Raw genomic sequence first — 13,772 nt, 5'->3', positions numbered from 1 at the left:
GTGTATAATAGGCTACAACAAACGCTGATGGTGTGTGATATTGAGCATTTGTGCATTTGTGTAAAAGCACTTGTGTATTTTCCAAAATGGCGTGTTATTTCTGTAACAATAATGCACTGAAGGTCAATTGTTTTTTTGTGAATATGAAGGTATATTTGTAACAGCTTGTAAGAAGTATATATTTGGATCTTTTTGAAATTTTAACAAGCATCTACTTTGTATTGAAAGTTTTAAACTATTTTTGTAATGCATATACCAAAATGTTTCAGTAAAAACAGCTGTGGAAACCATCCTAATGATTATTTTTTTCTATGCTAACAAAGACTCCTTATTAAGTTGGGCTGAGACAGACTTTTGGTAACCAGTTCTAATATAAACAATAAGTTGAATGATAAATATTGTTTGCTTTTTCTTGAGGCTCAGGCTTACCACGACTTTAGCACTGAAAACAATTTTCATGCTTTTAAGCAAAAATTTGACATGCCATCATGCAGCTACCATACAAAACTTACCTGATGGACCGATTATTTGCATGTCAGTATAGTCTTTAATCAGACAAAATTTGATGTACCCTGTTCTGTTGCTGGTTTGGAAAAAAACAAAAAAAAGCTTGTTACTCAAATTGTTCTCATGAAGCGAGCAGGACATGCAAACTGCTGCTGACTATCAACAGCTTTGCTTCCATTTGTAGACTTTAAAAAAAATGGTAAATGCCGTATACTTATATAGCGCCTTTCTTCCTACAAGGACATAGCGCTTTACAGTCACAGACCCATTCACCCAGTCACACACACATTCACACACTGGTGACGGCTCCGCTGCCAAACACAGGCGCCCGCCTACCACCAGAGGCAAGGTGGGGTTCAGTGTCTTGCCCAAGGACACTTCGACTCATGGGCGTGCAAGGCGGGAATCGAACCTGCAATCTTACGATCATGGGTCGACCGCCCTACCGCTGCACCACGGCCGCCCATTCTATTACTTTAAAATAATAGAAGTACTCAGTTCTTCTGTTATGTTTGATTACATGTTTACAGCCAGGCATAAAGGGCTGAGACCTGTAAATAAATTGGAAATTCTTTTTCAGCAAACCAGATGACAGACGGATCGTTGGACGACTGTTTCTTAAGAACTGCAGTAATTCAAAAAGAACAATAGACTTGCCACACCTCTGACAAATGCCGTTTTTCTTAATACGATTAGGTGAATGGAATGAAAACAAACAACAGCCGCTGAAACAGACTCGTAAAGTTGCTTTAACTGTACAACTGTGCCAGTTGTTTCAAACGAAATTCCCATTCCATAACAAAGCTCTTAATCACTGAATAGGCTGAATAAAACCATTAAAAGTAATATGTCTTTTTATAAATTGTATTCCTTTTTTTGATCACAAATAAATGAACCAACTGGTTTGAAATTGCGTGTACAAAAAGTACATAAACAATTGAAATTATCGACTTTGATCATTGTTTTAGGTACTAGTTTAAGACCAAGTTTAATCAAAACAATTAAACAACTGTCCAGCCAACATGAACCTTTCCTAAAAGATTCACAGGTCCTGTCCTTAAATCATCACAGCTTTGAAAATGTTTTACAATTGGCCAAGAATATATTTATTGTCCCGATGGGTTGAATAAAGCATCAGTTCAGAGAGAATGTTGACCTCTGGCTGATGGTATGGGAAGCTCCATTAGTTGTCAGCTTCATCTCTCTCTCTCTCTCTGCTGCCCTCTCCTGTCTGTTCTCTTTCCATTGCTACTGCCTTTTTTTGTTTAGCACAGCTGCTTGGACTGATGGGACCTTCAAGCCATCAACCCACTAAACTTGTCAGTATTTAAGACGATGTGTTCTTGACCCAAAGAGGGTGTCAGGTGCACAGGGAAAGGACAGGTTGGTAGTTCCGAGCAGGTCCGGAAGGAGAAGTAGAGAGTCACAGACAGTAAGTAGATCCAATCAGATAACGCAGAATGGTCAAAACTCCAGGAACAGGAGTCTCTCAATCCAGAGATTAATCATACAGAATTTAGAGAACTAGAACCAGTCTCACCCATAAAATCACAAGAGGTGTATGAATGGGGCAGGCAGTATCCATGGTCAAAAATAAGACGCAAAGTCCAACGCCAGGAAACCGATGAAAACTTGAAACCATAGTCTGGCTGTCTCTGGCCACAGATGACTTTCTGGCAGTGATCTTCTGAGCATAGCCTGCTTTAAAGGCAATGAAAGGTGAGTGTAATCATGCTGATTTCTTTTCACGACATCACAGGTGAAGACAAGGGGCAGAATCATGACAACTTGTCTTTGACAGGAAGAACCCCCCTGAATAAACATATTGTGACTGCTGTTGGAGAAAAGGAGGAATATGAAATTTAAAATCCGGAACCTTTTGGTGACCTCAGATTAAAATCTGATTTAAAAGGAATTCTGAAGTTTGAAAACCCAAAAGCCGATGGTTGTAAAGTTTTATGTTGAAGTCAGGAAATGTTGGAACTTCTTATATGTTCTGGCTGACAAGCAATTTCATACACAAAAATTAAGATAAAATCATTGCTAAAAAAAAAAAAGAGTCAACCTTGTGTTCAGAATGGAGTTCCAGATGTGTATACTATAGACACATTAATAAAACTGAACATAAAAAGAAGTTAATAAAAGCTTCTTAAAGCAATAGTTTAATGTTTAAACATGTCAAAAGTGTGCACCGACTCAAGTATGCCTTAATAATCCAATGTTTTTACCTTTTTGTGATGTATGGGATGTATTTTTCCAACAATTGAAGAAGATGTTTAAGAAATAAAAATCAATGTTGCTCCCTTTTTAGTCTATTTCAAGCATTTTCTTGAGTCCAAGCAACTGCGCTTCATCAAATATTTTGCAAATGGTAGGATAAAAAATCAGTACATCACAAATTAAATGTTGAGATGGATGCATGCATTAGAAGTTTCAATCTGCAAAGCTATTCAGTTACTATTATTTTCAGCGGGATTTTCTTTAACAGTTACCTAAGGCCACATAGGTACATAGGCCACAGGGGTTGCAAGCCAGTTGCCTCTGTGCCGGTCCCAAGCCCGGATAAATAGAGAGGGTTGGGTCAGGAAGGGCATCCGGCGTAAAAATTGCCAAAATAACCATGCGAATCATCCACACCACTTTAGACATACCGGATCGGTCGAGGCCCGGGTTAACAACGACCGCCACCGATGCTGTTAACCTACAGGGTGTCGGTGGAAATTTGACTACTGTTGGTCGAAGAAAGAGAGGAGGCAGAAGGGTCCGTGGCCAGAGAGAGAAGGGAAAAGGCAGGAACATAGGTTTGAGAATAGGGACTCTTAACGTTGGCACAATGACAGGGAAAGGCAGAGAGCTGGCAGACATGATGGAGAGAAGGAAGGTAGATGTACTGTGTGTGCAGGAGACAAGGTGGAAGGGCAGCAAGGCACGTAGTATTGGAGGAGGATACAAACTGTTCTATCATGGTGTTGATAGGAAGAGAAACGGGGTAGGTGTGATTCTGAAGGGGGAGTTTATAAACAGTGTTCTAGAGGTGAAAAGAGTCTCAGACAGGATGATGAGCCTAAAGTTAGAAATTGAAGGGGTGATGGTGAATGTAGTCAGTGGGTATGCGCCACAGGTTGGCTGTGAGTTAGAAGTGAAGGAGAGATTCTGGAGTGAGTTGGATGAGGTCATAGAGAGTATCCCCAGAGGAGAGAGAGTTGTTATTGGAGCAGACTTTAATGGGCATGTTGGTGAGGGCAATAGAGGTGATGAGGAGGTGATGGGCAGGTTTGGTGTGAAGGAAAGGAATCTGGAGGGACAGATGGTGGTGGACTTTGCGAAGAGGATGGAAATGGCTGTAGTCAACACATACTTCCAGAAGAGAGAGGAACATAGAGTGACATACAGAAGTGGAGGTAGGAGTACTCAGGTGGACTACATCCTATGCAGACGAGGTCATTTGAGAGAGGTTAATGACTGCAAAGTGGTGGTAGGAGAGAGTGTAGCCAGACAGCACCGCATGGTGGTGTGTAAGATGACTCTGGAGGTCAGGAAGAAGAAGAGAGGGAAAACAGAAAAGAAGACCAAGTGGTGGAAGCTACAGAATGAAGAAACTTGTGAGGAATTTAGGCAGAAGTTGAGACAGGTCCTGGGTGGTCAGGATGAGCTTCCAGATGACTGGGAGACTACAGCAGAGATTATCAGGGAAACAGGTAGGAAGGTGCTAGGTGTGTCATCTGGAAAGAGGAAAGACGGTAAAGACACTTGGTGGTGGAATGAGGAAGTACAAGACTGCGTCCAGAGGAAGAGGTTGGCAAAAAGGAAGTGGGATGTAGAAAGGACTGAGGAAGGTAGACAGGAGTACAAGGAAGCGCAGCGTAGAGTGAAGAGAGAGGTGGCAAAGGCCAAACAGAAAGCTTACGATGAGCTATATGACAGGTTAGACACAAAGGAAGGAGAGAAGGACTTGTACAGACTAGCCAGACAGAGAGACAGAGATGGGAAGGACGTGCAACAAATAAGGGTGATTAAGGACAGAGATGGAAAGGTGCTAACAACCCAGGAGAGTGTACAGAAAAGATGGAAGGAGTATTTTGAGGAGCTGATGAACGTGGAAAATGACAGGGAAATAAGGGAGGAAGATGTGGTTGTTGTGGAGCAGGAAGTAGCAGAGATTGGAAAGGATGAGGTTAGGAAGGCTCTGAAAAGGATGAAGAGCGGAAAGGCCGTCGGTCCTGATGACGTACCTGTGGAGGTATGGAAGTGCTTAGGAGAGACAGCAGTGGAATTTCTAACGAGGTTGTTCAATAGGATTTTAGAGAGTGAGAAGATGCCTGAGGAATGGAGGAGAAGCGTTCTGGTCCCAATCTTTAAGAACAAGGGTGACACGCAGAACTGCAGCAACTATAGAGGAATAAAGTTGATGAGCCACACAATGAAGCTGTGGGAAAGAGTAGTGGAAGCCAGGCTCAGGAAGAAGGTGGAGATCTGTGAGCAGCAGTATGGTTTCATGCCCCGTAAGAGCACCACTGATGCCATTTTTGCTTTGAGAATGTTGATGGAAAAGTACAGAGAAGGTCAGAAGGAGCTGCATTGTGTGTTCGTAGATTTAGAGAAGGCGTATGACAGGGTGCCGAGGGAGGAGCTGTGGTACTGTATGAGGTCGTCTGGAGTGGCAGAGAAGTATGTCAGAGTAGTTCAGGACATGTATGAGAGAAGTATGACAGTGGTGAGATGTGCTGTAGGTCAGACAGAGGAGTTCAAGGTGGAGGTGGGACTACACCAAGGATCAGCTTTGAGTCCTTTTTTGTTTGCTATGCTGATGGACAGGCTGACAGACGAGGTAAGACAGGAATCTCCCTGGACAATGATGTTTGCAGATGACATTGTAATTTGCAGTGAGAGTAGAGAGCAGGTGGAGGAACAGCTAGAGAGGTGGAGGTTTGCTCTGGAAAGAAGAGGCATGAAGGTCAGTCGTAGTAAGACAGAATACATGTGTCTGAACGAGAAGGATCAAGGTAGAAGCGTTAGGTTACAGGGGGCTGAGGTGAAGAAGGTGCAGGAGTTTAAGTACTTGGGGTCAACAGTTCAGTGTGATGGGGAGTGTGGAAAAGAGGTGAAGAGGCGAGTGCAGGCAGGTTGGAGCGGTTGGAGGAAAGTGTCAGGAGTGTTGTGTGACAGAAGAGTGTCAGCAAGACTCAAAGGAAAGGTGTACAAGACAGTGGTGAGACCAGCTCTGCTCTATGGGTTAGAGACGGTAGCAGTGAGACAGAGACAAGAGGCTGATATGGAGGTAGCGGAGATGAAGATGTTGAGGTTCTCCTTAGGAGTGACCAGGTTAGACAGGATAAGGAACGAGTACATCAGAGGGACGGCTCATGTTGCCTGTGTTAGCGACAAAGTCAGAGAAGCCAGACTGAGATGGTTTGGACATGTTCAGAGGAGGGATAGTGGATATATTGGTAGAAGGATGTTGGAGATGGAGCTGCCTGGCAGGAGGGCAAGAGGACGGCCAAAGAGGAGATATATGGATGTCTTAACAGAGGACATGAAGTTGGCTAATGTTAGGGTAGAAGATGTCTATGATAGAGTGAGGTGGAAAACGATGATTCGCTGTGGCGACCCCTGATGGGAAAAGCAGAAAGAGAAAGAAGTTACCTAAGGCCACATAAATCCCTAAATCCCTGTTTGGAATTATTTCTTTAAAAATATGTATTTTCCAAACATTCTTTTCACAACATATTTTGAAAAGTCAGACTATGAATGACTGAAACCAAATTCTACATTTCAAAAATTAAATGATTGATAATAAACCACGGGTTTACAGCCACTGGAGCTTATATCAGCTAAAAGAGGGTAAAAGCAGGATTCAACCTGGATAAATTTGCCAATCCTTTGCAGGGCCACACACTAGAACAGGAAACCACACAATCAATTCCAAGTGAAAAATCAACATGAAGTCATTAATTAATGAACAGATTATGAACCATGAAAGACTGACTGAGTTGAGAAAACTCTCTGAAGCAGTCAAAGAACACAAAACTCCACAAAAGGCCAACCTCGATTTAAAAGATATTCTCTCCCTGTGAGATGACGATACTAACCTTCAGTAAACTTCCATCATCCATACATCCATTTTTTAAACTCCCTTAATCCCTTTTGGGGTCAAAGGGCAACTGGAGCCCTGACTACTGTTGGGCTAAGGCAGAGTACACCTTGGATGCTTCGCCAGTCTCACACAGGGGGTACAACCACACACACTCACATGCACACCTAATGAACAATTTTGTGTCACCAATTAACCTCTGAAGCATGTTTTTAGATTGTGGGAGGAAGCTGGAGAGCCCAGAGAAAACATGTCATACCACAGGAGGGAGCCAAAATACAGGCTAAGGTTTAAAAATGATGATTTTACCAAATCACTTGGTCAGTGGTCTTGAAAAATCCAGTGAAAAGTAATATATTCCTATATATATGGTAAAGAAGTGAGTTTCTGAAGGGTGGAGTGGGAACTAAAAACTACAACCAGACAGCAATCATTGGAGATTTTACCAATTTAACAAATATTTTTGACTGGACTGATATGGGCAGTAGAGGGAGTTCTGGGTTAGATAGTAGTAAAGTAGGTTGCAAATATTTTGTTAAGGATCTTTGAAACAAACAGTAGACTTTAGATGGAACAAAAGTTACTGAAATTGTTTGGATCAGACTTAAACTTCTTTAACATCAAGGGGACAGCAACGGATTCAAAAGCTGATGGAACAAATCCAGAAGAGAGAGATGAGTGAATGATTGCATAGATGAGGAAGAGCAGAGATGAGAGGCATGATTCACAAACTCTCAAGGTTGGGTGTTGAGCTGTCATGTGGAGGCTTTTGATTTCAGAAGCATGAGGGGGTTCAAATAGGAGAAAGGGAAAGAGTTGAGAATTTGATCAGAGGAGATGATACATTTTTTCAAATTGCTGGTTCAAATAAAACATGGAGGTAATACAGGTTTCTGCTGAATACATTGAGACTCTGTTCAGTCAGAGAGAATTAAGTGTTAAATTGTGGAAAAGGGTCTTAGAAGTTGCCTTTATTAGAATTAACAATGTTGGCATGGTGAACTGATTTTACCAAGGCAGTAGTTCATTTGAAATTTACATCTGAGTTGGACTTTTGCCGCAGAGTAAGACCGCATCCCACTTCCCATCATCCATCTATTTACAGTCTCTCTAGCTAGCTTACAGCCACTCTCATTACCTGTCAATAAAAATGGTGAGCAATGTCGTTTTTTTTATCTGCTCCTGATTCTCAACAATTTGAATAAAGAAATACTCTGAAATGCAATTTTTAAATTAATATATTTAGTATATGTTCTCCATGAGAAAAATGCCACAAGAACATGTTAAAAACCCCAAAAACAGGACATTTATCAGTGGGTTTCCAGAGTTCATGGATGTACTAGGGGCAGAGAGGGTGAAGGAGACAGTCTGAGTTTTCAGTGGAGCAAGTGCATTAAACACTATAAAAGGTTGTATTGTTAGAACCAAATATTCATCATGGAAGGAAAGTTTGTCTTGAAGGAATTGGAGGAGAAATTTGAGGAGAGAGTCAATATTAACGCCGTTGTTCTTCCAAAAAGTGATGAGACTTTGTGACTTAGTTGGGGATGAACAGAGTGGAAAGTTATTATTTTTAATTATTATTAACTTTTATTTACAAGGATATTCCCATTGAGATCACAAACCTCTTTTGCAAAGGAGTCCTGGCCAATAGGCAGCCACAATTGGTTACAAATACATTAAAACATTGAGACACTAAAACACTGAAAACATTAAAACATTTTACCAATAGGAGAAGGTATGTGTCATGTTGTGTTATGTTATGTTGCTGCTAGAGGGAGCAATACCAGCATATTAGATCAGTGTTTTTCAACCCTGGTTCTCCGGGCACAATAACCTGGATGTTTTCCATGTTGCCGTGCAAGGCTGTCAGTCATCAAAGGCAGGTGTCTTTGAGCAGGGTGTGATTGAAAGAATGCAGGGCAGTGTAATCTATAGACCAGGGTTGGGAAACACTGCAAAAGATTAAGCCCAGAATGTGGCCTTTTTTGTTTCATGGAATCCATGACTCGAGACTCTCCCTGGTGAGTGGAAGGTTGTTGCTGGCTAGATGTAAGGTAAAGTCTCCCAGCAATATTACATGATAGGGAGGATAAAGGCAAATTCTAAAAGTTATTGAGGTTTTTTTTTTGTAAATTGCAAACTATAGTAATTAATAAGTGTGCTCATAAATTGTGTGTGTGTGTCTGACTTTTATTTTTGAAGGTAACACGTTGATGACACAGGTGTTCTGTATATAATTGTCAAATAAATGAGTTTCTTCTTTCAGAGTGAAATGGCGCAGTGGTGTGTGCAGGCTTGTTTCTACTCTACTGCTGATAGCAAAAAGACTATCAGCAGCAATGATGGCAGTAGTGGGTCCAGGCAGCTGGAACAAGAGGAGCGAGGAGGCCGTGGTGTAGAGGTAGAGTGGAAGATTGCGGGTTTGGTTCCTGCCCTCCCTGCCTAAATGTCAACGTGTTCTTGGGCAAGACACAACCCCACATTGCTCTTGGTGGTTATAGGTTGTCACCAGTTTTAAACAGTATGTGAATGCATGAGTGAATAGGACTGTGATTGTAAAGCCCTTTGGACTTTCTAGAAGCTAGAATAGCACTATACAGTGTTCCCATTTTATCGCGGGGCATTCATTACATACATAACCTGTGATAGGTGAAATCCATGAAGTAGGATTGAAGGTTGTAGAACCTGTCACTACACTCTTAATACACTTTTCTCAAACAGACAAACATTTTCATACTTTTCTCTTGTTTAAACTCTCAAAAATTTATGTCTTAATCATTATGGAATGAAAACAAAGATCTGATTGTGATCTGAAAAAAATCAGTGAAACAGCAAGACAGAAAAACTTGAACTGCAATATAGCAAGGGAATACTGTAAATACCATTAATTATAAGGAACACAGATGAGCTGAACAGAGGTAAAGACATTGATAGACCTCTCAATTACATCTGGTGAATTACCATGACACCAAAGTCCTCTGAGCAACCTGCAGACTAACTACAAAGTGTTTCTGTTAACTTAAAAAGTTAAAAAAATATATATATATATGTATGTGAGAATTTTGATAAAACGCTGATGCAGTTCAACACTAAGAAAATGTCTCACTGGATCCAACATTAAGACTTGAATGACTTGTTATGCTTCCATAGAAATTGTTTGTTACTTTTGACTTGCAGGTTTAAAAGCACATGGACAGGCTTATGTGTCTTTTCACATTAAAACTATTGACAATGTCCTGTCAGCTATGTTTGTTTTGGCAAATCCAAGAGTGATTTTCCTGAATCTTTCATTTCATTTCATTACCTAAAATCTTTCATTTCTTTTTTATCAGAAGAGTCAAGTTTCTGCTGTTGACAAGTTATGACATGAAGAAGGATGTGGTATTCACTTGTTCAGTTTCCTGTCTGTCATCATGGCAAAAAAAAAAAAAAAACGAGATTAGTTTGTTTAACAAGTTATCTTTAAGTTATTTTGAAAATTGAAGAATGATCAAAATAGGGACTTAAATTAATGAGCGGCAGTAGCTCAGGCGGTGTACCTGGTTGTTCAATGATCGAAGGGTCGCTGGTTCGATCTCCGCTCCCCCCAGTCACCCTTCACCCTTCCTGCCTCCAGCGTGACTCCATTCGAGTGTGACCATAGGCTTGAACTGGCAGCCAAATGCAAACTGTCATCACCAAATATGAATGAGGAATGAATGAATGAATAATGGACACATTGAAAGTGCTTTGAGCGTCTGGAAAAGCGCAGATAAATCCAATCCACTATTTTTCCTCAATTTAAAAGGGGAAACTTCTGGTTGTCATGTGATGATAACCTGAGGCTCCTGAGCCACATGTGGCTCTTTGGTTAAAAAAAAATAAGGTTTTTAATTTTAAAAAGGAACTGTAAAGTAAGAATATAAGATAATATTAAAGTAAGAAAAGAATTAGAGTTAACCATCTCGAACTTTCTTTAATCCAATCTTGAGCATTTGGAGAATTTGGAGAAAAGTATGTATCACTGCGGGAGGCTCCTAACAACAGTATAATGCTTCAACAATCCATCTAGCAGTTCGACTTTGTGGTTTGACAAAGTCAAACTAAAACATTCTGACAGATTGTAAGCACCATGTGCCACAGAATAAAATTTAGAGTCAGTAACCACAACCTGGATTTAAACTTAAGGTGACTTTTCCAATTTTGAATAAATTCAAATATTTTAAGTGCACTTTATGGTTAAAAAATTATCGTAAATATAAAAAAAGAAGCTGTCGAACACTTAATAATTTGAAATCCTAACTCGATCTATTTGAGACCTATGGAAGCAAAAAAAGTTTTAGAAAGCGTCAACGAATTCAAAAACTAAACATCTACAGACTGTAACGGAATTAATATGATGGTGATAAAAAAAGGTAATTGATTCCATTGTTGACTTGCTAACCTACATTTGCAATTCCATTACACAAGTCAGGGGACAAACACCAACTAACAAATTATATCAGTGCCTTTACTCTGCCAATTCTCAAAAATACTGGAAAAAGTGTTCCTCACAAGGCTGGAAATTTTCATAGAAAGACACAAACTAATATCCGACGACCAATATGGTTTCAGAAAAAACAGATCAACATCCATTGCGATTACACAACTAACCGAAGAAATTATATAGGCACTGACAATAAAGAGTTTGCGGTAGGAGTGTTCCTTGATCTGTAAAAGGCTTTTGACACTATAGATCATGACATTTTAGTAAACAAACTGGAAAGATATGGAATACGAGGACCAGCATTAAAATGTTTAAACAGTTACATTAAGAACAGGCAACAGTTTGTCCAACTAGATAACTGTAAACAAGGGTCAATATTAGGTCCCACACTGTTCATCCTGTACGTTAATGTCATACACTTGGTGCCAAATACACTCAAATATTTTTTATATCCCGACGACACAAGTATAGTATGTACAGGGGAGAATCTCAGTAAAGTAGTAAAAATAGTAAAGACAGAATTAGGAAAACTAAAACAATGGTTTGACAAAAATAAACTGTCACTCAGTGTTACCAAAACTAAATTCATGATTTTCGGAAATCCCCACATTCCTGCAGATTTAGAAATAAAGGTTGTCAGTGACTGAATTCAAGTTCCTTGGAGTAATTATGGATGACAAAATAAGGCAGGTCAGAGCTAAACTTGCAAAAAGCATAGCAGTGTTGGGAAAAACGTGCCATCAACCTTCAACCCTCTCCTTTTTCAAGCACACTGTATTGTTTTATGTCTTTTTTAAACCATTGTGTTGATTTTTAATTTCTGTTTGAAAAATAAATAACACTGAAACTTAAAAACTGAGCTTGTGGTGTGGCATTTATTTTTCAAACTTTGTCCAACGTTTTGAAATTCAGTCTTATACACGTTTTTATTACAATTTCACCAGCTGTCCAAAAGGCGCTGCGCTCATACGGCACAAATGAATTCTTTTCTTTATGTTGTTTTTTTTTTACTTGTCCTGTCCAACAGCTGAGCAAGCAGGTCAGATTATGTATTTAAGCAGTAACGTATTAAACCTCCAGCTTTTAAGAAATACATTTTAAACGTTCATAGAGTCATGTAAACTGGTACACGATCACTGATAAGTACTGGATGCATCTGAACATCGCTAGTATCCTTTATGGAGGAATTTCTGACTAGCAGATAATCTAACCGGGAGTAAGAGTGGTGAACAGGAGAAAAGAAGGTGAAACCTTTGGTGTTTTGGTGACAGGAGTGCCTGGCGTCTCAGAGACCCATTTTGTCCAAATACTACTTGAGAATTCCAGCTGATTGCCAGCTTCGCCACTTCCCCGCTGAGCTGAGTTTGTCGACTTCAGGGTCCATCACAGGATTGAAGTCTCCTCCTATAAAAAACATGGAGCCAGAGTGAGCCGACAGTGATGGAAAGAGCATGTGAAAAAAAGCAGGAGTCATCTACATTTGGGCCATATATACTAGCTATGCAATATTTTGTGTTGCAAATTGATATATTAGTAATCACATATCAGAACTTGTACATTTGCCTGCTCTTCGGGGACTTCACATTAGCCTTCAAGACCATCATCCCACAGACCCTCATCCAAAAACTGCACACACTCGGACTGACCCCCACTCTATGCAACTGGGTCTTGGACTTTCTGACGGACAGACCACAGTCTGTGAAGATCGGCAACATCTCCTCCTCCTCGATCACCCTCAGCACTGGCTTCCCCCAGGGCTGTGTGCTAAGCTCCCTCCTGTTCACCCTGCTCACGCATGACTGCACTCACCCCAACGAAGGACTAAAGCTGCACAGAGGACTGTGGGTTGCAGCCTGCAGACCACCACTGAGATCTGAGACCAGATACAGGAAACAAGCCTCCCACATCTTGAAAGACCCCACTCACCCCTCACACCCTCTGTTCTCCCTGCTCCCCCCAGGAAGGAGGCTGAGGAACAGTTTCTTTCCAGAAGCAGTCAGACTGCCCCCCAACCCCACGGACAACTTTCTTATTTCTTAGTGCAATAATAATAATAATCATGGGACTGTCCAATACTATAATATATCCTCCACTTTTACTGGTAAAGGTGGAGAAATAGAGAAAGAGATACAAAAGAAAAAGAAAAAAAAACACAAACAACAGAAACATAAAAAGACTGATGGGAGAAAATGATCAACTTAACATGACCAGCTGTTTCATATGTCTATTAATTTAATCATATTCAAAGTAATTATGTAAATATGTGGACTAAAGTGTGTGAGGAACTGATATCACCTGAATTCTGTGCCTAGGTCAGCCAGGTGGTTACTCTTTCCTCTCTTCGAATGAATTCTAAGGACAGCCGGAGGGGTTTTTTGGTAGATGGTCTTTTGGCTCTCCCAGTATTTCATGGAATCCCGGGACCAGGCAACATTACCCTCTGCCAGGTATCTCTGTATATCCTGGAGGTCACCAGCTGTGGCAGGTTTGATCTGCCTGCCCACTTCAGTATCAAGATGTTGCCACAAGTTGTCAAAAAAGACACAAATTGGAATTTAGTACACGATATCCAAACGGCAACAAACAAATTATGCTAAATAACACATCTAAAGTTGGTGCAGAAAGCTTTTGTTAAGATGTTTCCGGCAGATCCTCAAATGTGCATTCATGGAATTAAAAGAAGTATAGAATAAATTAAGAGGAAAT

This window comes from Oryzias latipes, chromosome 18 (assembly GCF_053564925.1).
Source record: "Oryzias latipes strain Hd-rR chromosome 18, Olatipes_Hd-rR_3.1".
NCBI classification, from domain to species: Eukaryota; Metazoa; Chordata; class Actinopteri; order Beloniformes; family Adrianichthyidae; genus Oryzias; species Oryzias latipes.
The sequence above is the reverse complement of the archived record's forward strand: the minus strand, read 5'-3'. Positions refer to the sequence as shown.